Source organism: Chiloscyllium plagiosum, unplaced genomic scaffold (assembly GCF_037043375.1).
Source record: "Chiloscyllium plagiosum isolate Xiang-an unplaced genomic scaffold, Cpla_swu_hap1 HiC_scaffold_9, whole genome shotgun sequence".
NCBI classification, from domain to species: domain Eukaryota; kingdom Metazoa; phylum Chordata; class Chondrichthyes; order Orectolobiformes; family Hemiscylliidae; genus Chiloscyllium; species Chiloscyllium plagiosum.
In genome coordinates this window covers 20,324,140-20,350,088 of record NW_028270147.1, presented here as the reverse complement: position 1 = coordinate 20,350,088, position 25,949 = coordinate 20,324,140, and the positions used below count along the sequence as shown (strand labels likewise).

Genomic DNA, 25,949 nt, shown 5'->3' with positions numbered 1-25,949 from the left:
CAGCACCAACCACTGTGGCACACCACTCAACATCCTGCCAACCTGAAAAAGACCTTTTTCTTACTTTCTGCTTCCTGTTATACACTATGCTTCATTAATTGCTGTTTCCACCTGTCCTGCCACCTTCAATGGTCTGTACATACATGGATCTAGTTGAAAAAAATCAACACCAGTTTATAGTCCAACGGGTTTATTTGGAAACACTATCAGGTGATAGTCATCTGAATATATGGATCTAGGTTGTTCTACTCCTCCACCCATTTTGTGCTGTCTTTCAATGTTTTTCCTTCTAAAAGGTGCATCACCTTGCACACCTCTACACTAAACCTCATCTGCCACTTATCCACCGATTCCACCAACTTGTTCACATCCTTTTACTGTCATCCTTTCAGTTTACAATTTTCCAAGTTTCATGTCATCTGCATTTTCCCCCTTAAGATCCTATATATTCAGGAGGAGAGAGGCACAATACTGACTCTAGGAGAATTCCACCACAAACCTTCCTCCAGCTATTTCCTAACACTCATCCAGTCATGTGTCCAAGTTGTTACTGTCCTTTTTATTCTAGGATCTATATCTTTCATAGGTCTGTTGTGTGGAACTGTTAAACATCCTGGAAATCCACATATACCAACCACATCATTACCTTCATTCCTTTCTGTTACCTATTTAGTAAGTTAGTTAAAAATAAGTTTGCCTTTAAAAATCCATGCTGTCTCTTCCTTAACCCACATTTTTCCACATTACTAATTCTACCTCAAATAATTGTTTCCAGAAGTTTCTCCAAAGTTAAACTGACGTGTTTGTAATTATTGGGAATATCCTGACAATCTTCCTGAAGTCCATGTATTTGCAATTCTAAAGTCTTCTGGCACCCCCTGACTCCAGGACGGATTCAAAAGGTGCCACTGCAACACATATCTTTACTTGCTTCAAAACCCTTGGATATATTTGTCAATTTTAAGCAACAATCTATACCAGACTTTTGCCTTATTAGACTTTGAACCCTTCCAGTGACAATTTCCTCCTTTGTCATCATGGTCTGGGCAGCATCCCCCTCTTCTGAAAAGCCAACTGTAAAACTTTCACTTTACATCTCAGCAATGCACCCTATTTTCATGTGTAAATCCCTTCTGAGTCTCTAATGGGCCCTTTTCCTCCTTCAACCTTTTGCTATAATATTTTGAAAAATATATACGCGAACATGGTGCATAACATAGTGGTCACAGAAGATTTCATTGGTAGTTCTCCTCCTTTCACAAAATTAGTCCAGGGATTGTTCGGCGACATGCGTAACCGGACAAAATTTGTAAGTGAGTGGCAGGCGGAATCTAATTTGTGGGACCGTACAACTTTATAACCAGACAAGTGACTGCCCAATAAGAAAACCGCGCCCTGTATTTTAAAATTTGTCTAATCATATTCGAGTTAGCAGAAGCTTCTTGCTGACATGCTTTAAACTTTTGTTGACAATGAATTATCTAGTTTAAACCGGTGTCGACATAGCGGAAAAAATACCGGCAAGAAGTTCCTGATAATTCAAAAATCTATTAGACAATCACATTTTAAAAGAACAAATAGACTTTGTTGTATTTTAGGCAGTTCATTCACCTAGTTAAAACAATTGCACCCATAGAAATAACGAAACGGTCCTGTTAACGCGAACTTATTTGCATCTGTTCTCGATAAAATAAAGGGCAATTTATTTTACCTCTTCCCTCCGAGCTATAGCTTGACTCTCCCTCCCAAAACGTGTTTTCTTAAAATTACATCTTTAAGCCCACTTTAAACACTGACTCTAATATGTAAACAAGAGCCTTGGAACAACACAATCAAAGTGTTTGCACAGACGTTACAATCCCAGCTGCGTGTAGGTGAATTTCTTTTTAAGCCCTTGCACTTTTCTCCCGCCTGCTACAGGAATGCTCCTGCCGGCTCTATTCTGACCTGGTTACCTGTTGCTTTCACTGACCTTCAAGTTTAAAGCGGCCACACCCGCGCGCGCAGCCACCGTTCAACGCTCAGGCTCGCGACCCTCCCCCCCCGGCGCCTCGCGCACCACGAACCAAACGCTCGCGCGCGGCTCGGAGCGCCCGTTTCTAGGTGTGCGGGGCGGGCAGCCTCCTTGAAGCCCCGCCTCTTCCCAATCCCGTTAGGGATGTGGCCACAATTCTTTCCCGAACTTTCTGGTGAGAGTTATGACTCGTTTCCTATTCTCTGTAGTGGAGAAAATTTATTTTTTTTCATGGTGGGAGATCAAACGGTGAAGGTGAAGGTGAAGGGCGGGGGTTAAATCAAAAATAGAGCTGGAGGGGGAAATAATGCACTCCACTCCCTGCGCCGCCCACCTCTCCCTGAACAGCTCAAAGGTGTTGGTGGAGACTGTGTGCTCCTTCTCCAGAGACACCCGGGCTCTAACGTAACTGCAGAAGAGGGGCAGACAGTCGGCCCTAAGGACCCCGTCCACGGCCTGCTGCCTGGAACTGCCCAGCACCACTAATCCAGAATCTGGTTTCCAGCATCTGCAGTCATTGTTTTTACCTTGCTGCCTGGACCTGTTTAAGGCCACTTTGGCCAGGCGGTGGAGGAAATTTAATCGCCACTGCGCATTCATCACATTGGCTGCTCTTAACCCTTATCCACGTCCTCCTTAAATATCCTAATGTAGTCCCAGATGGACCCTTTACCCCCTGTTTACATTGTATCTCTTTGTAAGCTTGAGGTCCTCCAAGTAAGGCCCTTTCGTATGCTCATTTATGTTTTCCCAGACACGTTTTTCCACTGGTCAATGTGCAGCTTAGGGGAGTCTGAGAACCACTCTTTAGGATGGCATGGTAGCTCAGTGGTTAACACTGCTGCCTCACAGCACCAGGGACTTGGTTTCAATTCCACTATGACTGTCTGCACATTATCCCTGTGTCTAAATGAGTTTCTGCCAGCTGCTCCAGTTTCCTCCCACAATACAAATCTGTTCAGGTTTGCTGGGTTGGCCATGCTAAATTAGAGTTGGGAAATGGAGGGTTACAGGGATAGGGTGGGTTTGGGTAGGTTGCTCTTTGGAGGGTTGGTGTGAGCTGAGCGACTTGCATTTAAAGAGTCAGTTCAGCTATGAGGTGGTAGTTTGTTCTTGTGCAATCCCATGTTCTAAGAAAATTGTGTAATATCAGCATATTTAAACTAATAGGGCCAGAATTGCGTTATAACCAATACACACGTTAAAACTTTGTGCTTTAGAAGCAGTGTCCCAATTTGTTAATTGTATTATTGCAAATTCATGTTAACGAAACGCACGTTATAGCAGAACAACCTGTACTTTATGATTCTAAGAATCCGTACCATAGCGCACACTAAAGGAATTGCCCGAGAATTCCTTTTTCCTCTGAGCAATTCCTCTGTGCTTGGAATCATCCAAAAGCTTCCACTAAATTTGGAGACTTCAGAAGTTTTGGTGAAATTCAGCAAAATTGCCAAGATTGGAGAATTTGAGCTTACAGGGAGAGGCTAGTAGTCTGGGGCTGTTTTCCCTGGAGTGTCGGAGGCTGAGGGGTGACCTGATAGAGGTTAATAAAATAATGAGGGGCATGGATAGGGTAAATAGAAAGGTCTTTTCCCTGGGTTCGGGAAGTCAAGAACTAGAAGGCATAGGTTTAAGGTGAGAGGGGAAAAATTTAAAAGAGACCTTAGGGACAACTTTTTCATGCAGTGGGTGGTGTGTGTATGGAATATGCTGCCAGAGGAAGTGGTGGAGGCTGGTACAATTACAGCATTTAAAAGGCATTTGGATGGGTATATGAATAGGAAGGGTTTGGAGAGATATGGGCTAAGTGCTGGCAAATGGGACTAGACTAGGTTACGATATCGGGTCAGCATGGACAATTGGACCAAAGATTCTGTTTCCATGCTGTATATCTCTATGACTCTAATTGTTATTTAACTTAGGCTGTAACTGTTGAGTAGCTCTGAACTACACCTTCCATAGACTCTTCCCCAACAGAAATAACTTGACCTTCCTTACCTCCCCAGGACCCAACACAAGCAGACACCAGACCTGACCTGACTCAAATCTTCTTCGCTCACCAATCGGGTCTGACCCAACATCCCCTGGCAGTGTACCTGATTTCTCCAATTATCTTGACCTATCTGAATAATTGCATCACTTCCTGTCTACCCTGCACTCTGGCACCCTATCCTTTACATAAATGCCAACCTATCCCAGGCAGTTTACCTCTCCCAGCTGGCCCCCTGGGCCCCGCCCAATTAACACCCAATTGACTTGGCATCCTCCTCCCTACTTTTCTGGTATTCTACCCCTGGCATCCTACCTCTCAGATGGCATGCTATTCACTCCGCCTTCTAACATCATTTTACATTCTGACAGTATGACAACAGCTGTCAAAGTGGCTGTCAGTATCTTTAAATTTCAGAATACAGCAGCCTAATGCTGTGGAAAGGGGTTGTAGTTTGTCGACCTTTGACAGGTCTGCTATGAAAGAACTGCCAGAGTGGAAGTACAGCTGTATTGTTCTCTTGTAGTGCAAAGGTAATATCCCTATTTCTGAGCCAGGAGGCTAGGGTTCCAGTCCCGACTGTTCCAGAGCACTGTTCCCCTTAATTTTCTTATTGGCTGCACAGGCCTCCAAGTCTAATATGTGTCAACATCTTTGAACAAGTGCTTTTTAGGAAAAATAAGAATGACAATGGAAGTGGTAGATGCAGGTACAGTTACAACATTTAAAAGATATTTGGACAGTTACATGGATAGAAAGGTTTAGAGAGAAAAGGGCCAAGCTTGGGCAAACAAGACTAGTTTAGTTTGGGAAACTTGGTCAACATGTATGAGTTGGACCGAAGGATCTGTTTCTGTGCTGTTTGACTCTGTATTTCTGAAGAAGCTCTTGAGCAGAATTGCCTCTCAAAAATGTGGAGATCTGTTCTTTTGTTAACAAAAAATGCAGAATTGCACTCTGTGGGACTGCCACTCCATGGAAAATCTGATACATATATCTTGACTTTAAATTAACTCCTACTCCCTGCATATTTTTTGATATGTAGATTATATGTTTGCTATATTTGAACCTGCAGCTGCATGTAAGAATTTCCCTACATGTTTTAACGGACTCGAGCTAATGCTCAAAATAGAATCATCAAATGAACTCCCTTTCTTCCCTGTTCTAGTTGAGAAATCAGCTAAGGTCTTTCAGTTACTGTCTATCACACCTACATTCACTGGTTACCATACACATTGGGATTCCTACAGTTCCACCCATTTTAAGGTTGGCTTTAATATGGCCCAAGCAAGTTCACCTGCAAACCTGTGGTTAAAGTAGGTTGCATTAAAGCTATCCTTACTCACAAACTCACGAAAAGCCTAAAAGTGGTCACTCTTGGTCCTGAAAAGTGTCCAATTACCTCAGTTACAGTGGAAGTGTAAAGGTATCTCAAAAATTTGATCACTGGGTGAAACTAACATTTCCAAGTTACTATCTAGTAGCAACTTGAGATATTCTGCCGATTGCACAAATAATTAATTGGCTGAAATGCCAATTATGGAGGATGTACATCCCAAAGACTGGCTGATTCTATCGATCAGCAAAACATTCCTGCTGTTCTTAACAAGCAAAGTCCTGACTGTTGACCAGTCACCCTGCGCTTGCAAAATGTACAATGAAAGTGTTTAACATTAAATATGATTTTGCAATTTAAACAACATTTTCTGAAAAATAGTGAACATGCTGAGATATATACTGAAAACCTTGTATTGATATTCTTGAGAATTGTCCTGGTGAATGCAAGACAAAAGGTTTTGACAATTTTTTTTCAGAAATACTTATGATTTTAAAATGTTCATTCATGTTTTCAAATCCTTCTATGGCCTTGCCTCTCCTAATGTATAAATTCTTGCTCCACAACCTTCTCTAATTCTGCCTTTTTCAGCATCCCCAACCTCGATTCCATCATTAGTAGTCTTGCCTTCAATAGACCTGTCTCTAAGTTTTGGAATACCATCCCTAATCTCTTGGCTTCTCAAGCACACTTTTCTCCTTTGGGTCACTAGTTAATGGTTACATCTTTGACAATCTTTTGTTCGTCTGTCGTAAGGTCTGGCACTGCTGTCTTACAGTGCCAGAGACCCAAGTTCAATTCCTGCCTCAGGCAACTGTCTGTGTGGAGTTTGCACATTCTCCCCGTGTCTGCGTGGGTTTCATTCAAGTTCTCCGGTTTTCTCCCACGGTCCAAAAAATGTGCAGGTTAGGTGAATTGGCTATGCTAAATTGCCCATAGTGTTAGGTGAAGGGGTAAATATAGGGGAATGGATCTGGGTGGGTTGCTCTTCGGAGGGTCGGTGTGGACTTGTTGGGACGAAGGGCCTGTTTCCACACTGTAAGTAATCTAAGTAATCTGAGTGTCTCAGTGTCATATTTTGTATGATAATTCTGCTGTGAAACATGTTGGGATATTTTATTACATCGGTATATACCATAATTATAAGCTGTTATGTAAACTTGCATGTCAAATTTTATAATAAACTGTTACAGAGGAGAGATGTAATAGGAAGACAGTGATGAAATCTTTTTAAGTGCCAGCTCAGCACAGCTGTACATGATGGGTTTGGATATGTGAATCTTGGAGGAGGAGGCATTTATAGCTCAAAGATAAAACTCAAGTGCTGAGGTTGAAGTCATCATGTTGGAAGGGAGATTTTCCTTTTAGTATACTTTTCCCATGATCTATGTGTTTTTAATGTATGCCCCTTTAATAAAATGGGTAACCTTTTGTTTGATTAATTAGTATTGCTGATCAAGTAATAGGAGTACAAATAATCTAATCTGAATGTAATACAAAACACCCAATATTCATAAGGGGGAGATAAAATATCAAAAATATCACATGAAATAAAAATAAAATTTAGTTAATTGAGTAGTTGAGATAAATAGCATAGAAGTATATAAGATAAAACTAGGTAAACACACAGGAGAGAAAGATTTAAAACAATATGTTGGAGTGGTTAAACAAATTCATTGGGAGGAAGATTATGTGGCTTATAAGCAATTGAGGTAACTGCACATTTCTGTGTTGGAAATTATGTGTCAATCAGCACTTGAAATTACAGTTGAGAATTAATACAGTAGATATCAAATACAGGCAGTCAGTACATGGATTGAATGAGTTGCAAATTGTTCATGGAAAATTTAAATGTGGGTGTAAATCAGGAGTTGATAAAAAGATTTAAAAAGGAGAAAACTGCAGTGTAGATATTTTTAATCAACCTTTTCAGATATGACACACCACTGGAGCAAGTTATATTACTCAAGCCTCCTGGCTCTACGCTACAGATATCTCCACTGTGCTACAAGACCCTCCAGGAATGCAGTGTATCAATATCCAAACCGTCGTTAAATTACTGCAATTAGACCTAGGAATCATCAGCCAAAAAATAGACTAGACCCATCTAGTCCATTACCTCCTATCATTTTGGCCATTTTGCCAGAGCGGTGAGGAGAGAAGGAGGAATGAAGCGATGGCTGTCGGCAAGGGTAAGTTTTCTCGCATAAAAAGGGACTTACTTCGGGAGTCATGCCTCCATTTTGCCAGAGGGGCGAGGAGAGAAGGAGGAGTGAAGCGAGGGCTGCCAAGAAGGTAATGGCTTAATTTATATTTGGGCAGTGGCTAAACCCAACATACTACACGTGTAGTATCTCCCTCCCGTGCCCTCCTCCTCTAACCAGAAGAAAAAGACTCTGTAAGGTAAGGCTTTTATTTATCTTTTTTTTCATTTATTTAAGTGCATTGCTTGGTTTCAGTTATTTCATATAAAGCTAAGCTTACAATGGCAGGGGACCTCAGACCCGTGGCATGTGACTCTTGCTTGATGTGGGAGCTTAGGAACGTGTCTGACGTTCCTTACTCTTACATTTGCAAAAAGTGTGTCCAGCTGCAGCTGTTGTTTGACCGCATGATGGCTCTGGAGCTGCGGATGGACTCACTGTGGATGAGGAGGTCGTGGATAGCATGTTTAGTGAATTGGTCACACTGCAGGTTAGGATTGCTGAGGGCAACAATGAATGGGCGGCCAAAAGACAGATAAAGAGTAGGAAGACAGCGCCGGTATCCCCTGCAGTCATCTCCCTCCAAAACAGGTGTACCGTTTTGGATACTGTTAGGGGAGATGGCTCACCAGGGCAGCAGTAGTCAAGATCATGGCACTGTGTCGGGCACTGCTGTTCAGAAGGGCGGGAAAAAGACTCGTAGGGCCATAGTCATAGGGGATTCTATTGTGAGGGGAGTAGACAGGCGGTTCTGTGGCCGAAAACGGGACTCCCTGATGGTATGTTGCCTCCCAGGTGCTTGGGTCAGAGATGTCACTGATCGGCTGCAGAGCATTCTAAAAGGGGAGGGTGAACAGCCAGTTGTCTTGGAGCATATAGGCACCAAAGATATAAGTAGAAAGCGAGATGAGGTCCTGAAAGAATAATTCAGGGAGCTAGGAGAGAAGTTAAAGGGGAGGACCTCAAAGGTAGTGATCTCAGGATTGCTACCAGTGCCACGTGCTAGCCAGCGTAGAAATGAAAAAATAGGCAGGATGAACACGTGGCTTGAGAGATGGTGTAGGAGGGAGGGGTTCAGATTTGTTGGACATTGGGACCGGTTCTGGGGAAGGTGGCACTATTACAAAAGGAACGGTCTGTATCTGAACCAGACCGGAACCAATGTCCTTGGGGGAGTTTTTGCTACTGCTGTTGGAGAGGTTTTAAACTAATGTGGCAAGGGGTTGGGAACCAGAAGAGAAAACAATTAGGCAGCGAGGTGGAGACCGCTGACTGTAAGAATTATGAAGATAGCACGAATAAAAGGAAAGAATAGGCAGAGAGCAGGTGAGCACAAAAGATCTGGTGGCATGAAATGCATCTACTTTAATGCAAGGAATATAGTGTGTAAGGCAGATGAACTTAGGGCTTGGATTGGTGCCTGGGAGTATGACATTATTGCCATCACAGAGACTTGGTTGAAGGAAATGCATGATGATTGGCAACTAAATGTTCCAGGGTATAGACGCTTCAGACAGGACAGGGAGGGAAGTAAAAGAGGGGGTGGAATTGCATTGCTGGTCAGGGACGATATCACGGCTGTGCTAAAGGAGGACACTATGGCGGTTGTGGGTAGTGAGGCATTATGGGTGGAGCTGAGAAATAAGAAGGGTGCAGTTACATTGTTGGGGCTGTATTACAGGCCTCCCAACAGTGAGCGTGAGGTAGAAGAACAAATAGGTAAACGGATTATGAATAGATGTAGAAGCAATAGGATAGTGGTGATGGGAGATTTTAATTTTCCCAACATTGACTGGGATACACTTAGCGTCAGAGGTCTGGATGGAATAGAATTTGTACGAAGCATCCAGGAGAGCTTTCAAGGGCAGTATGTCAATAGTCTGACGAGGGAAGGGCCATATTGGACCTGGTACTGGGGAACAAGCCAGGACAAGTAGTAGAAGTTGCGGTGGGAGATTTCTTTGGGAACAGTGACCACAATTCTGTAAATTTTAGAATACTCATAAATAAAGAAGAGAGTGGTCCTCACGGAAGAGTACTAAACTGGGCAAAAGCCAATTATATCAAAATTAGGCAGGAGTTGGGAAATGTGGATTGGACACAGCTATTTGAAGGGAAGTCCACATTTGAGATATGGGAGGCTTTCAAAGATAGATTAACAGTAGTGCAGGATAGGCATGTCCCGTTGAAGGCAAAGGATATGAAGGGCAAGAATATGAAACGTGGATGACAGGAGAAATTGTGCGACTAGCCAAGAGGAAAAGGGAAGTGTACATAAGGTCAAGGCAACTAAGAACAGAATGGGCCCGGGAGGAATATCAGAAGAGTAGGACAAGTCTTAAACAGGGAATCAAGCGGGCTAAAAGGGGAAATGAAATAGCTTTAGCAAGCAGAAATAAGGAAAATCTCAAAGCATTTTATTCTTATATAAGAAGCAAGTGGGTAACTAGAGAAAGGATTGGTCCACTAAAAGATAATGAAGGAAGGCTGTGTGCCGAACCTGAGAGAATGGGTGAGATTCTGAATGATTACTTTGCATCAGTGTTCACTGAGGAGAGGAACATGATGAATGTTGAGATTTGAGATAGAAGTTTGATTAGTCTGGATCACATTGGCATAAGTAGGGAAGATGGGTTGGGTATGCTAGAGGTTATTCAGATGGACAAATCCCCAGGACCGGATGGGATCTATCCCAGATTGCTGAGGGAGGCGAGAGAGGAAATAGCTGGGGCCCTGACAGATATCTTTGTGGCATCCTTAAATACAGGTGAGGTGCCGGAGGACTGGAGGGTAGCTTATGTTGTCCCCCTGTACAAGAAGGGTAGTAGGGATATTCTGGGTAACTACAGACTAGTGAGCCTGATGTCGGTGGTGAAGAAGTTGCTGGAGAGGGTACTGTCGGATAGGATCTATTTATATTGAGAAAAGAATGAGCTTATCAGTGATAGGCAACATGGTTTTGTGCAGGGGAGATCGTGCCTTACCAACTTAATAGAGTTCTTCGAGGAAGTGACCAAGTTGTTAGATGAAGGAAGGGCTGTTGATGTCATATATATGGACTTTAGTAAGGCGTTTGATAAGGTTCCCCATTGTAGACTAATGGAGAGAGTGAAGTCACATGGTGTGCAGAGTGTTCTAGCTAGGTGGATAAAGAACTGGTTGAGCAACAGGAGACAAGAGTAGTAGTTGAAGGGAGTTTCTCGAAATGGAGAAAGGTGACCAGTGGTGTTCCACAGGGGTCAGTTTGGGGCCACTGTTGTTTGTAATATGCATAAATGATCTAGAAGAGGGCACTGTTGGTATGATCAGCAAGTTTGCAGATGACACAAAGATTGGTGGAGTAGCAGAAAGCATAAGGGACTGTCAGAGAATACAAGACAATATACATAGACTGGAGAATTGGGCGGAAAAGTGGTAGATAGCTTTCAATCCAGACAAATGTGAGGTATGCATTTAGGCAAGTCTAATTCCAGAGTGAAGTATACAATGAATGGAAGAGCCTTGGGTAAAGTTGATGGGCAGAGAGATCTGGGAGTGCAGGTCCATTGTAGCCTGAAGGTTGCTGCACAGATGGATAGAGTGGTCAAGAAGGCATATAGTATGCTTGCCTTCATTGGACGGGGTATTGAGTATAACAGCTGGCAAGTCATATTAAAATTGTACAAGACATTGGTTTGACCGCATTTAGAATATTGTGTATAGTTCTGGTCGCCACATTATCAAAAGGATGTGGATGCTTTGGAGAGGGTGCAGAGACGGTTTACGAGGATGTTGCCTGGTATGGAAGGCACTAGCTATGAAGAGAGGTTGAGTAGGTTAGGTTTATTTTCACTAGAAAAAAGGAGATTGAGGGGGGACCTGATTGAGGTTTACAAAATCATGAAGGGTATAGACAGGGTGGATGGAGACAAGCTTTTTCCCAGGGTGAAGGATTCAATAACCAGAGGTCATGCTTACAAGGTGAGAGGTGGAAAGTTTAAGGGGGATACACGCGGCAAGTACTTCACAGAGAGGGTGGTGGGCATTTGGAACTTGTTGCCAGCAGAGGTGGTAGAGGCAGTCATGGTAGATTCATTTAAGATGCATCTGGACAGATGCATGAGTAGGTGGGGAGCAGAGGGACACAAATGCTTAGGAATTGACCGACAGGTTTAGACAGTATATTTGGATCGGCTCAGGCTTGAAGGGCCTGTTCCTGGGTGGTAAATTTTCATTGTTCTTTGTTCTTCTTTGTGAATACAGGCAATCCCTGGGTTGCGACTGGTTTCCCTTCTGCAGTCTGTTCACAAGTTGATTCGCATGCAAGTTGGAACACAATGCAGAACAATATAAAAGAGCATTTCATAAATAACAGGAATTGTTTACATGTCGGATCTTTAAAATTACACCCCAATATGAAATTGCTTGTTAGTACAAGCTTTCATAATTCATCCGTTCATAAATTGGGACTCCTGTATAATAATATCCTTGCCTTCCCTATCTTTTTAATGTTCTCCAGTCCTACAATGCTGTGAGATACCTACCCTCCTCTGGCACTGGCTGCTTGTACATACCTGATTTTAAATGCAGTAACTTTGTTGGCTGAGCTCCTGATGATCTGAGTGCTGGAATTCTCTCAATAATCATCCCCATCTCTCTTTCCTCATTAGAGACACTTCTTAATACCTTCCTCATCTGTCCTCATATCTCCTTCTGCTCCATGTTAAATTTTGTTTTGTGGTGCTCCTCTGAACTGCCTTGGAATGTTTTATAATATTATGGATGTTACATAAATGGTTGTTGACTGATTTAAAATATGTCAATTTGTTCACAAAAGACAGATATGACGAATTTGAATTTTTGCAGAATTTGAATGATTTAATGTCATTTTGTTTTAACAAAATAATACAGTGAAAAATATAATATGTCACCATGCTCTGGCACCATTTTGACTTACCGAAAATATTAAGATATAAAACTGAAATTAAGGCATAAGACTTAAATATAGTAAAAACAGAGTCATCTTCCTCTTTCCTTGTGTTCCACTTGACATCAAGGGGTCTCCACAATAGGTTCTGGGCCCATCAATGCCCCCCACATCACAGTCCATTCCAGGAGTACCAATTTGGGCCTACTGCATAGCTGCAGCTGAAGCCCAACATCTCCAATGCCAACTGCAGATACTGCCTTCTCCATCAATGTCACCGTGATGCCCATTCCATCACCGCTTTGTCGCCACAAGCACTGGACCTAGCCAACATCAAAGTCACTGATCCTCAGGAGCCATTTTTTGCTGCTGGTTCTAACTTGCCAACATTACCTCTGCTGATGTAACAGCTGTCAATGCTGATACTGGGTCTCATGCTCACCCCTCTGCCAACTTTTCTGCCACCAACTTACCAGAATCATCCGCCACAAGTCTGCACTGGGCCCACACTGGCCCCAATGTGAGTAAACATCAATAGTGGAAAGCTGTGGGAACTATAAGTGCAAAGTCACTTACGCCTAAGCATGCAACACTTACAATATAATCATATTTCAAATTACTCATGTACTGTATTTTAAAATGTCTTGACAGAAATGAGCTAACTTGTATTTAATTAAGTCAATACAACCTTCTTTCGTTGTTTTTCCAAGAAGCCCATTCCATATGTTTGCCACTCATTCAATAGAATGATTTTTCGGCAGATTAGATTTGTATTTAATATTTTTCAATTGCAGGATGTGTCCTCTGGTTTGCTCCTCTAGAAAAGATGAATCAGATTTTCACTCTAAGATACAAAATCATATCACTTCTTAACATTGTCTTTCAAAGTGAACATGCCCACATTATACAATAGCTGATCATAACCTAACCCCTCTGACCCCTCAATCATTCCTTTTGTCCTTTCCTATATACTGAATTTTCAAAAACTGAAATGTCCATTTCAGACTGTACTCAGTAGTTCTCTGCATGGTATTCTCTGTACTTTGCACCAATGTATTTTAAAGTAGCAACGTTATTTCTGCAACTGTATTGGCTCAATATTGAGCTTTAAATGTATCTCAACATTTCATTTCTTTATTGACTGCCCCTGAGCATTATTACAAAATTTTAAATTCGTCAATCGGTTCTTGTGCATTTTCTACGCATATTATTTCCTCTTAATTTTGGTAAAAGTCTCTTCCAGGCACTTTTCTTTATATTTAATGGATCTGCCACACGCCTACTTAATTCCTAAGTATACTCAAGTCCTCCCGTAGCTTATCCAGTTCAGATTTGCAATCTATTGCTTTGGCTTTGTATCATTTACAAATTTAGCCACTGTGCTCATGACTTTTAGCTCCTGATAGTTAACATAGATATTAAACAAAAGAGGTCCTTAAACAGATCTCTGTGGGACCCACTGAAGGCATTTTCCCAGACTGACAATCCCTTAGGACCTGCCCTTTGAGTTATTTTAGTCAACCCATTTACGTATCAATTGTAAAATACTTAAACTGATTTCTGCTTGCTTTATTTTCAGTAATAATTTTTCCAGAGGGCTTTGGAATTGAGAGTGAGGGGAGCTGCCAAAAAGACAAGGATCTCAGGATAACTCCCTGGCTGTACTTTGAAATAATGCTATGAGATCTTTTACATTCAACCAAACAGGCTTTGGTGTGTTGTCTTATCCAAAAGATGGCACTTTCACCAATGTAGTGTACTCTCGGTACCTAACTGAAATATTTGTCTGACTTTTGTGGTGAAGTCCTGGAGTGGGATTTGAACCAGAACGTTTTGACTTAAAGGTAAGAGTGCTACCAATTGAACCATGGTTGACAATATAAAGCAGTCATTATTGTTAATAATTTTTTGAACCAGGCCTATTACTTTCCATGTTCAACTATTAAGGTGATAGGGGGTATAAGTTGTCTTCCAGGAATTAAAATCTGAGTCGAAGACAGAGAAATCTGTTCATTAGCTCAGCTTGCCTCAATCCCAATTAAGTCAATGTAGGAAGTCCCATGGATAGACTTCTTCCTCCCCCTCCCCCCCTGCCAAATGAGAGCATTAAGTGGGCAATTGATTGTCTCAGTATTAACCCAACACTGGGCAGAGGATGTTACCTTGCAGGGAAAATGACAAAAAAAGTCCAGGTGGGTTTCATTGTGGACTGTGGGTTAGAAAGAAAGTCTCATGTTGTAAGGGATCTGGCTTTGAGAAATGGTAGAGCCCACTCAGAAGTCCATCTGTTTTGCTACTGACATCCTTCACCTACAACTCCCAACTTGCAATGCTCAGCCTGTGCTTGGATCCCTTCTTGATTTATGTTATGTGTCCATTCATTGAATGAGGTCTGCTTCAGCCATGATATTCTAGATTTAAAGGAAGAGAGATACCAAAGTAAACATCGACCCTTAGAAAAAGAAGCTGAGGAAATGACGGAGGAGTTGAATTTATATTTTGTATCATAGTTGATTACATTAATAGCATTCCAAAAATACTAAATCAAGAGGCAAAAAGTGAGGAGGAAATAAATGCAATGACTATCACTAGAAAAAAAGTACTAGGAAACTAATGTGCTAAAAGCCGGTAAGTCCCCTTGACCTCATGAGTTGCATCCTAGCATATTAAAGTTACAGAGATTGTCGATGCAATTAGCATAATCTTCCAAGACACCTTCGATTCTAGAAAATCCCAGAGAATTGGAAAGTTGCCAATGTTACACCCTTATTCAAAAAGGGGAGACAGAAAAAAAACAAATAAATATAGGCCCGTTAGCTTCTCATCTGTTGTTGGGAAAATGGTAGAATCTATTATAGAGGATGTAATAGCCAAGCATTTAGCAATGCGTAATCACGTGGAGTCAGGATGGCTTCATGAAGAGGAAATCATGCCTGGTGAATTTATGATATTCTTTGAGGAGATAACAATCACAATAAATAAAGGAGAACCAATAGATGTAATATATTTGGATTTCCAAAAGATGTTTGATAATAAAGCTACTTAATAAGAAAGAACACATTGTGTTGGGGGTGGTCTATCTAACAGAAGACAGAGAATTGGATTGTAAAGTGTGTGTCTTTTTTATGCTTATTAAAATTGTGACTAAAATGTGAAAGAACCATTGTTCAGTGTTTTAGAAGAATGCTACATGTTTACAAAGTAACCTGATATTAAAGTCAAGCATTGTGTGAACAGCTGTTTGAATGAGCAGCAAATGAAGTGTGTGTAGATGAATTGGAGCCAAGAAGTTCTATATACAGATACAACTGGGTGGCAATAAGAAGTTGATTTGTCTATGAACTAATGACCAGTTATTGATGACAAAAACATTTGTGCCTGCAAAAAAAATTTGATTAATGAGAATACCATTCTTGGGTAACTGAACTGCTTGAGACTGGGGGCAAAAATAGAAAGGAGTATTTTGATCTCTGCCAGTACAGCAGCTCTCTCGCTTTCTTCTCTGCAGTCAAAACCCATTTTAAACCTGAAGAAAACTAATTCATCTTTCTTTTTGCTGTTGTTGTAAGCTGTGACTTTTAATTGATAAGTCCGAGACCTTTTATAAGTGAACCAGCCTTTTATAAGTGTTTTGGGAAAACCAGTGGAATCATTTGGAGAACAGTGACTGAATAACAATGTTCACAGTATAAGAATCATAAGACTTAACTGAAAAACTCAAGAATAGAAACGACTAAACTGCTTTCCAACCTTCCTTTGCCCATAACCTATCTTTTGCTATGTTTTTCTGCGTATGTGTGTGTGTGTTTCTAAATGAAAACTTATAAGGGTATTAGATATTTATTTTATAACTGTTAATTTGTAGCCAGTCTAATTACTTATAATAAACAGTAATTCTAGTTAAGTACAGAAACATGATCTGTAGGTAAGTTGAGGAATTTTGCATACTTCTTTAAACAATTTAACTTTTGTGATGACTCAGGAATAGTGGGTCTTGATTTCCAGTGTACTACCCTAAAGTGGGTATGTTCAGGAAAGGCGATCTGTAACTAGTGGAGTGCCACAAATTGGCAGATAGAATATATTGTAGGAAAGTGTGAGGTTATGCATTTGGCAGGAAGCATGACTGGAAGCAAAATATTACTGAACTGAAGAAAGACTGCATCAAGAGGGATTTGGGAAGTCCTTGTGCATGAATCACAAAAGCTGACATCCAAGTTTAGTGGCTAATAGAGAAACCAAATGGAATGTTGGCCTTTATTTGGAGTATAAAAATAAGGTAGTCTTGTTTAAGCTACACAAGCCACAAGTCAGAGCACACATATGAAATACTGTGAACAGTTTTGGTCTCCTTATCTAAGGAAATATATACTGGTATTGGAGATAATCCAGATCACTAGGTTGATTCCAAGTACCTCCTTACTTATGAGGAGAGATTAAAAAGGTTGGGACTGTGCTCTGTGAAGTTTAGAAGAATTAATGGCGATCCTGTTGAAACATATAAAATTGTAATAGGTCTTGACAAGGTGAATGTGGAGAACTTGTTTCCCCTTATAGGAGAGCCTTGGCCCAGAGGGCATAATCTCTGAGTAACAGGTCACCCATTTCAAATAAAAATGAAGAGGAATGTCTTCTCTCAAAGTGTAGTGTCTCTGTGGAAATCCTTACCATTGAGAGATATTGAGCGGTGTTGTTAAGTGTATTCAAAGCTGAGATAGGCAGATTTTTAATCAATAAAGGAATAAAGGATCAACAGCAAAGGTGGGCAGGAACGTGAAGTTGAAAAATGTGTTGCTGGAAAAGCGCAGCAGGTCAGGCAGCATCCAAGGAGCAGGAGTATCGACGTTTCGGGCATAAGCCCTTCTTCAGGATTCGTCGATTCTCCTGCTCCTTGGATGCTGCCTGACATGCTGCACTTTTCCAGCAAGACATTTTTCAGCTCTGATCTCCAGCATCTGCAGTCCTCACTTTCTCCTAGGAAAGTGAAGTTGAGGATTATCAGATAAGCCATGATCTCATTGAGTGGTAGAGCAGACTCAATGAGCTGACTGAGCTACTTCTGTTCCTTGTTGAATGGTTTATTGATGTTGACATAGTTGGGCTGAATTGCACTGGCCAGATTAAATTCTTCCCCATCAGAGATCATTTTGGTATCTTTGATATCAAAATCTGGATTACCACTTTGTTTAGCTTCTCTTTCTGCTCTCTCTCTGCATCTTCGCTGTGATTGTAACATTGTATTCTGCACTGTTTTGTTACCTGATGCACTTTATATGGTACGTTCTGTCTGTAGACCATGCAGAACAACACTTTTCTTTGTATGTCAGTACTTGTGACAATAATAAATCAAATCAAATCAAATCAAATCAAACATGGTTCTCTGTGGCCCCCTCTTGCAATGATTTCTCCTTGGTAATTCTGTTTTCTCATCTATATGCTGTCCCTCAATGGTAGCTACTGAAAATAAAGCATTAGTTTTCACGTATGCTGTCGACATGCAGTTCTGTTTCACTTCTATTATCACTTCTCTTGACTGCTCCACTTTGTTAAATTATCAGGCTAATTATTTGGCATGCAGCACTGAATACCCCTAGACATTCCTCCAACTAACCACTGGGAAGATTGAAGCCATTTCCTGAGGCCATGGTACAAATTTTGTTTCCTAATTACTGACTATCCTTCTTCCAGGGAATTATCTGAGGCTGAAGAAAACTTTCACAGCATCAAGATGAGCTTGCCAACCCACCATTAAGACCTGCCTTTTCCGCCACTATAATATAACCCAATTCAGCCCTTCACAACTGATCTACTACTGAACCTCTCATAAATGCTTTTGTTAGCTCTATACTTGACGATTGACAGTATTTCTACTCCACTAACTTGATATCATCTAAACAATGGTGCCGTTATTATCATTGCCGTCAAATTGGAGGAATCAACCCTGTTGTAATAAAGAATGCAGGAGGACATGCCAGGAATTGCACCAGGCATACCTAAAAATGAGATGTCAACCCGGTGAAGATACAACACAGAACAACTTGTGTTCCAAAACAGTAAAAACAGCGTGTGAAAAACAGAGCTAACAGATTACAAACCAATAGTCAGATGTATGATCTACCATATTCAGTAAGGAATGGTGTTGGACAATGAAACAATGCATTAGAGGAGAAGCATGCACAAATATCCCAATCATCAATGATGGGAGAACCCAACACATCAGCACAAAACATCAGGCTGAAGCATTTGCAGCCATCTTCAGTTAGAAGTACTGAATGCATGTTTCATCTCAGCCTCCTGTTGTGGTCCTCAGTATCACTGATGCCAGACTTCATCCAATTTGATTCATTCAATATGATAGTGAGAAATAGCTAAAGGGATTGGATTCTGCTACAGACTGTGACATTATTTGGTGATAGGGCAGAAGATGAGGGATTAACACTGATTAGGAGAGATTTGTAGAAGTTGTATTCCACCTCAATGTCTCTGAAGAACAGAAAAACAAACTTCAGAAATTTTAAATACCTAAAGATGCATTTTGAACTTAAAATGAATGTAGTATATGTTCAATATTGGAGCTCAGGATGAAAAGCAACACTATTTACTGATCTGTGACTGCATTAACACAGCTCGCAGAATCAGGTGAATTTAGGCACCTGAAAGAGCATCTAATCAAAGATACAATTATGTTATTTTTTATTTATGCACAGGATGTGCACTAGATGTAACTGCATTTCTTACTCATTTCTATTTGCCTTTGATAAGGTGGTGGTGACCTGCCTGCTTGAACTGCAGTCCTTTTGATGAAGGTCCACCTACAATTCCTGTGAGGGAGAGAGTTCCAGGATTTTGAACCAGTCACAGTGAAGGGATGGTGACATATTTCCATTTCAAATGATTAGTGGCTTAGAGAGCAACCTGTAGGTGATGTTGCCATGTATCTCTACTGTTGTTCTTCTAGATGGTACTGGTCACAGGTTTGGAAGTTCATGAATTTCTAAGTGCCTCTTGCATATACTGCTGCTACTGTCGTAATGGAGAAGATGAATATTTATGAATGTGGATCATCCCGGATTGTCAAAGAGTGTGGTACTGGAAAAGCACAGCTGGTCAGGGCAACACTAATGAAGGGGTTATGTCTGAAACATAGACTGTCCTCCTCCTCAGATGCTGCCTGAGCAGCTGTGCTTTTCCAGCACCACACTCTTCGACTCAGATCTTCAGCATCTGCAGTCCTCACTTTCTCCTCCTTCATCCAGGAATGTATCAAGCTCCAGGAGTATCGGTTGCAGAATAAGAGCATGTTAGACATAAGAGATCCCACTATTACAATGTGACTGCTAATGGAAAATAATCTGATTCTTAAATAAATTATAAACACCTGCAGAAACTCTGAGATCATGAATCAACTGCTAGAGCACATACATGAGAGAGCAGGCAAGTTTGTTCTCAATATGGAGAAGCAGTCCTGCTCTGTGCACTATTTTTAAAGCACCCCAGACTTGTGTCCTCTTTTAACAAGCTGCTCAGATCTGTGCATTGTTTTGATAAGCAGTGCAGACCTGTCCCCTTGAAAGCATCATCGAAGGCAGTTCCTTGAAATCAGGTTAGATCAGTGTTGAGGAAATTACTTAGTCTGAGACTTCAAGTCTTGTTTCGAGAAGCTTTACTTTTTGTGAATTCACGGAGAGGCTACCATACAATCCCACAGCACTCTCTTGAGCTGAACAGTCTGCCTATACTTATACAATGATACAAACAACTTTGCTTACATTCTGCACTTTACAGTAATTCAAGATAAGGATAAGCACAGTGCAGCTATCACCTTGTTGTTCAATGAAAGAAATGAGCTCAAGAAGCAACCCCACTAACAAGCCAATGACATACTCCCTATATTTCGTCAAATTATTATTATATCACCTCAGTATTTATCTCCCTAAAGTATTTTCCCACTAAAGTGAGAGACTAAGAGTCAAGATACCTTTTACCTTGGCCAAGTATCCTATCATGCAGCAGTATGCCAAGTTCTTACTACTACCACAATTCCCTCCTTGTTGATCTTCCAGATCAACACCTAAGTTTAGGATACCGGTACATCCAAAAAAGGGGACACATATCCTTCAGGAAAAGGGCACATACTCATACACGCTTGTTCATTGTAGGGGTCATCATGGGTTACGGTCCAGTAGATGATCACCAGTTTTGGAGTGGAAAATATGGTAGGAATGAACTGTGCACAACAACAGCCTGTAGTTCTCCATATGATACAAAGTATCAGGAGTATAATAGTAAAGGTGCTGAGCCCAAACACTAAAGGGGATACGCACTAACCCAGCCAGGCAATGTCAAAGGACCATCCAGAATCAAAAAGGGGTAGCTGCATTTCTTTACTTTGTGTGATTGTAAGTCACCAAATCTGAGTTGTTTTAGTGTTGTCTGGTATGTAGGTACAGCATTCCCACCTAGTAACGGCATAAGTGCCACCCTTCTTTTGGATAATAGAAAATTCAAGGCCAAGTGGTTCTGGAGGACCACTGTTCTAACTGCGACTAACTCAGCATTGATCTCAGTCAGGGCCTCAGTGGTATCATTGGCAACAGTTTACAATACTTTTTTTAATTACTCAATTCTTGGGAATGCAGATAGATTCCAATAGATGGAAAAGACATCCCAACCCAGGTGAGAAATCTGGTGAGGTATCTCTTGAGCTTCAGGGGTGAAGGTAATGCATCCAAGACACTGATACAAGGTACTACATATCCCATTTAACAGAACCCTCTCCAATCTGAGGGAAGCCAAGGATAGGCCTGAAGACTGCAAATAAAATAGGTGCTGAAAAATGTGTTGCTGGAAAAGCACAGCAGGTCAGGCAGCATCCAAGAAGCAGGAGAATTGACGTTTCGGTCATAAGCCCTTCTTCGGGAATTCAGACTTATGCCCGAAACGTCGATTCTCCTGCTCCTTGGATGCTGCCTGACCTGCTGCGCTTTTCCAGCAACACATTTTTCAGCTCTGATCTCCAGTATCTGCAGTCCTCACCTTTTCCCTGCAAATAAAATAGGTACTGCTGTAGGAGGTTAATTTGGAATCTCTGCCCCTCCGCAAATTAGGAGCCAGGTCTTTTCACAGGGAGCCTGACATCTTATAAAGGACACTAGTCCAGTTAAACCAAAAGTGATCTTGGCTCATCAAATTTTGGATAGATTCAATCCAGGGGATAATAAAAGGACATTGACTGGATCCTACATAAGTGCCAGTATAGGAGATTAGATAAGATTTCCTACAGTATGGAAACAGGCCCTTCAGCCCAACAAGTCCATACTGACCCTCTGAAGAATAACCCATCCAGACCCATTCCCCTACCCTATATTTATCCCTGACTAATGCATCTAACATTGTGGGCAACTTAGCATGGAGAAAGTGAGGTCTACAGATGCTGGAGATCAGAGCTGAAAATGTGTTGCTGGAAAAGCGCCTCATCTTCCGCCTAGGAACCCTCCAACCACAAGGGATGAACTCGGATTTCACCAGTTTCCTCATTTCCCCTCCCCCCACCTTGTCTCAGTCAAATCCATCGAATTCAGCACCGCCTTCCTAACCTGCAATCTTCTTCCTGACCTCTCCGCCCCCACCCCAGTCTGACCTATCACCCTCACCTTGACCTCTTTCCACCTATCGCATTTCCGACGCCCCTCCCCCTAATCCCTCCTCCCTACCTTTTATCTTAGCCTGCTGGACAAACTTTCCTCATTCCTGAAAAAGGGCTTATGCCCGAAACATCGATTCTCCTGTTCCTTGGATGCTGCCTGACCTGCTGCGCTTTTCCAGCAACATATTTTCAGCAATTTAGCATGGCCAATTCACCTGACCTGCACATCTTTGCATTGTGGGAGGAAACTGGAGCACCCGGGGGAAACCCACACAGACACGGGGAGAATGTGCAAACTCCACACAGACAGTCGCCCGAGGCAGGAATCGAATCTGCGTCCCTGGCACTGTGAGGCAGCAGTGCTAACCACTGAGCCACCGTGCTGCCCTTAACCTTCTACAAAGATCTCAGTACTGCATACAGTGCTGTTATTATTTTACAGTAAAGTGGGTACCTCTGTCACTATTCATTTGTCCTGGAATTCCAAATCGAGGGATTATATCTTTTATAAGACATTTTACTACTATTTGGGCATCATCCCTTCTGGTGGGAAATGCGTCTCTCCATCTAGAGAACAAGTCTATTATGACCAGCATGTATTGAAACCGTCCTGAAGGAGTCATATGGACAAAATCAATCTGCAATTTCCCAAATGGCCCTTCAAGGATAGGTAGATGATCAAAATGTGCAGGTGTTCTTCCTCTATTGTACTCTTGGCAAATAACGCATGTTTCAGCTATTTGTTTTAAAATGGTAGATATGCTGCAAGCAAAATATGTTTGGGCAATTTGATGTCACATTCCTCCTTTCTCTACATGCCCATGCACCAGCTGGGCAAAAGCATGGAGGAGAGTATGCAGACAGATCACCCTACCATCAGGATGCCGCTAAAGACCAGAAGCATCAGGGGAGCATCCAGCATAATCCCAGAAATCATGCTCCACCTCTGCAGGTGCCTGGAGAGCTGCTGTAAGGTCGACAGTGGAGGGGACCATGACTGAGTGCATCCAAGCAGCCTCATGGACGGCAGCGTTGCCGCGGGTCACCTCATTCTTAGAGGTGGTATGAGCTTCATATTGGACAGCCACGACATAGGTTGTTGATAAGAGTCACGTGTTGAATAGGTTTACCAGATGAGGTAATAAACCCATGGTTTTTCCAGAGTATACCTGAGTCATGGTCCACCCAAAAGACATAACAGGAATCAGTATAAATGTTAACAGATTTTCCCATGGCAAGGATTCATGCATGAGTAAGGGCAAAGAATGTGGGCTGAAGTCCCGGACTGGAGAGTGTACTTTATCATTTCAAAGGGAGTAATAATCGCGTAACCGGCAAGGGAACGATCATCGGAGGGATGCATGGATGAGCCATCAGTGAACAGGACAAGGTCAGGATTGTTAAGATACATGGAGGTTAAATCAGGGTGAGGAGAGGGCATGGTTAGGAACATGGGACTGAGATATCATAGCAATTACAGAAATATGGCTCAGGGATGGACAGGACTGCCACCTTAATGTTCCAGGATACAAATGCTACAGGAAGGACAGAAAGGGAGGCAAGAGAGGAGGGGGAGTGCATTTTTGATAGGGGATAGCATTACTGCTAAAATTAGGGAGGATATTCCCAGAAATACATCCAGGGATGTTATTTGGGTAGAACTGAGAAATAAGGAAGGGATGATCACCTTATTGGGATTGTATTATAGACCCCCTAATAGTCAGAGGGAAATTGAGAAACAAACTTGTAAGGAGATCTCAGCTATCTGCAAGAATAATAGGGTGGTTATGGTAGGGGATTTTAACTTTCCAAACATAGACTGAGACTGCCATAGTGTTAAGAGTTTAGATGGAGAGGAATTTGTTAAGTGTGTACAAGAACCTTTTATGATTCAGTATGCGGATGTACCTACTAGAGAAGGTGCAAAACTCGACCTACTCTTGGGAAATAATGCAGGGCATGTGTTGCTGGAAAAGGGCAGCAGGTCAGGCAGCATCCCGTTTCCTGGATGCTGCCTGACCTGCTGCACTTTTCCAGCAACACATTTTCAGCTCTGATCTTCAGCATCTGCAGACCTCACTTTCTCCCCAAATAAAGCAGGGCAGGTGACTGAGGTGTCAGTAGAGGAGCACTTTGGGGCCAGCGACCATAATTCTATTAGTTTTAAAATAGTGATGGAAAAAGGATAGTCCAGATCTAAAAGTTGAAGTTCTAAATTGGAGAAAGGCCAATTTTGACAGTATTAGGCAAGAACTTTCAAAAGCTGATAGTGCACAGATGTTCACAGGTAAAGGGACGGCTGGAAAATGGGTAGCTTTCAGAAATAAGATAACCAGAGTCCAGAGGCAGTATATTCCTGTTAGGGTGGAAGGAATGGCTAGTAGGTATAGGGAATGCTGGAAGACTGAAGAAATTGAGGGTTTGGTTAAGAAAACGAAGGAAGCATATGTCTGGTATAGACAGCATAGATCGAGTGAATCCTTAGAGTATAAAGGCAGAAGGAGTATACTTAAGAGGGAAATCAGGAGGGAAAAAAGGGGACATGAGATAGCTTTGGCAAATAGAGTTAAGGAGAATTCAAAAGATTTTTACAAATACATTAAGGACAAAAGGGTGACTAAGGAGAGTATCGGACCCTTCAAAGATCAGCAAGGCAGCCTTTGTGTGGACCCGCAGAAGATGGGGCAGATACTAAACAAGTATTTTGCATCAGTATTTACTGTGAAAAAGGACATGGAAGATATTGAATGTAGGGAAATAGATGATGACATCTTGAAAAATGTCCATATTACAGAGGAGGAAGTGCTAGATGTCTTGAAACGCATAAAAGTGGATAAATCCGCAGGACCTGATCAGGTGTACCCTAGAACTCTGTGGGAAGCTACAGAAGTGATGACGGGGCCTCCTACTGAGATATTTGTATCATCGATAGTCACAGGTGAGGTGTCAGAAAACTGGAGTTTGGCTAATGTAGTGTCACTGTTTAAGAAAGGTGGTAAGGACAAGCCAGGGAACTATAGACCAGTGAGGTCAGTGGTGGGCAATTTGTTGGAGGGAATCCTTGGAAAGGCAAGGACTGATTAGGCATAGTCAACATGGCTTTGTGTGTGGGAAATCATTGAGTTTTTTGAAGAAGTAACAAAGAGGATTGATGAGGGCAGAGCGGTAGATGTGATCTATATGGACTTCAGTAAGGCATTTGACAAGGTTCCCCATGGGAGACTGGTGAGCAAGGTTAGATCTCATGGAATACAAGTACAACTCACCATTTGGATACAGAACTGGCTCAAAGATAGAAGACAGAGAGTGGTGGTGGAGGGTTGCTCTTCAGACTGGAGGCCTTGACCAGTGAAGCGCCACAAGGATCGGTGCTGGGTCCGCTACCTTTCATCATTTATATAAATGATTTGGATGGGAACATAAGAGGTGCAGTTAGTAATTTTACTGATGACACCAAAATTGGAGGTGTAGTGGACAACAAAGAAGGTTACCTCAGATTATAACGGGATCTTGATCAGATAGGCCAATGAGCTGAGAAGTGGCAGATGGAGTTTAATTTAGATAAATGTGAGGTGCTGCATTTTGGGAAACACGTTGCTGAACAAAGAGACCTTGGAGTGCAGGTTCATAGCTCTTTGAAAGTGGAGTCACAGGTAGATAGGATAGTGAAGGCAGCATTTGGTATGCTTTCCTTCATTGGTTAGAGGATTGAGTACAGGAGTTGGGAGGTCATGTTGCAGCTGTACAGGGCATTGGTTAGACCACTGTTGGAATATTGCATGCAATTCTGGTCTCCATCCTATTGGAAAGATGTTGTGAAATTTGGAAGAGTTCAGAAAAGATTTAAAAG

The 25,949-nt window shown here is 41.8% G+C and overlaps 1 long non-coding RNA gene across 1 annotated transcript; it reads left to right on the top strand.

The window, feature by feature from the left end:
• Positions 1-2,129: 2,129 nt before the first annotated feature.
• LOC148149096 (uncharacterized) lies at positions 2,130-19,833 on the top strand. Its single transcript, XR_015758015.1, has 3 exons — positions 2,130-2,189; positions 14,033-14,297; positions 19,216-19,833. It is a non-coding gene; the product is annotated as an uncharacterized LOC148149096 (long non-coding RNA).
• Positions 19,834-25,949: the final 6,116 nt, after the last annotated feature.